Here is a 1587-nt window from a genome sequence, read left to right as displayed (position 1 = left end):
TTAAATAAGCAGGGTGACAATATACAGCCTTGATGTACTCCTTTCCCAATTTGGAACCAGCCTGTTGTTCCATGTCCAGTTCTAACTATTGCTTCCTGACCTGCATATAGGTTTCTCAAGAGGCAGGTCAGGTGCTCTGGTATTCCCAGCTCTTTCAGAATTTTCCACAGTTTATTGTGGTCCACACAGTCAAAGGCTTTGGCATAGTCAATAAAGCAGAAATAGATGTTTTTCTGGAAGTCTCTTGCTTTTTCCATGATCCAGCGGATGTTGGCAATTTGATCTCTGGTTCCTCTGCCTTTTCTAAAACCAGCTTGAACATCTGGAAGTTGGTGGTTCACATATTGCTGAAGCCTGGCTTGGAGAATTTTGAGCATTACTTTACTAGCGTGTGAGGTGAGTGCAATTGTGCAGTAGTTTGAGCATTCTTTGGCATTGCCTTTCTTTGGGATTGGAATGAAAACTGCCCTTTTCCAGTCCCGTGGCCACTGCTGAATTTTCCAAATGTGTGTGCAGCACTTTCACAGCATCATCTTTTAGGATTTGAAATAGCTCAACTGGAAATCCATCACTTCCACTAGCTTTGTTCATAGTGATGCTTCTAAGGCCCACTTGACTCCACATTCCACTCACCTAGCTCTAGGTGAGTGATCATACCACTGTGATTATCTTGATCATGAAGATCTTTTTTGTATAGTTCTTCTGTGTATTCTTGCCACCTCTTCTTAATGTCTTCTGTTTCTTTTAGGTCCATATCATTTCTGTCCTTTATTGAGCCCATCTTTGCATGAAACATTCCCTTGGTATCTCTAATTTTCATGAAGAGATCTCTAGTCTTTCCCATTCTGTTGTTTTCCTCTGTTTCTTTGCATTGATCTCTGAGGAAGGCTGTCTTATCTCTCCTTGCTATTCTTTGGAACTCTGCATTCAGATCTTTATATCTTTCCTTTTCTCCTTTGCTTTTCGCTTCTCTTCTTTTCACAGCTATTTGTAAGGCCTCCCCAGACAGCCATTTTGCTTTTTTGCATTTCTTTTCCATGGGGATGGTCTTGATCCCTGTCTCCTGTACAATGTCATGAACCTTCGTCCATAGTTCATCAGGCACTCTATCTATCAGATCTAGTTCCTTAAATCTATTTCTCAGTTCCACTAAATCAAATAAGGAATTTGATTTAGGTCATACCTGAATGGTCTAATGGTTTTCCCTACTTTCTTCAATTTAAGTCTGAATTTGTCAATAAGGAGTTCATGATCTGAGCCACAGTGAGCTCCCAGTCTTGTTTTTGCTGACTGTATAGAGCTTCTCCATCTTTGGCTGCAAGGAATATAATTAATCTGATTTTGATGTTGACCATCTGGTGATGTCCATGTATAGAGTCTTCTCTTGTGTTGTTGGAAGAGGGTGTTTGCTATGACCAGTGCATTCTCTTGGCAAAACTCTATTAGCCTTTGCCCTGCTTCATTCCGTATTCCAAGGCCAAATTTGCCTGTTACCCCAGGTGTTTCTTGACTTCCTACTTTTGCATTCCAGTACCCTCTAATGAAAAGGACATCTATTTTAAGTGTTAGTTCTAAAAGGTCTTGTAG

Source organism: Bison bison, unplaced genomic scaffold (genome assembly GCF_000754665.1).
Source record: "Bison bison bison isolate TAMUID 2011002044 unplaced genomic scaffold, Bison_UMD1.0 scf7180017864466, whole genome shotgun sequence".
Lineage (NCBI taxonomy): Eukaryota > Metazoa > Chordata > Mammalia > Artiodactyla > Bovidae > Bison > Bison bison.
The sequence above is the reverse complement of the archived record's forward strand: the minus strand, read 5'-3'. Positions refer to the sequence as shown.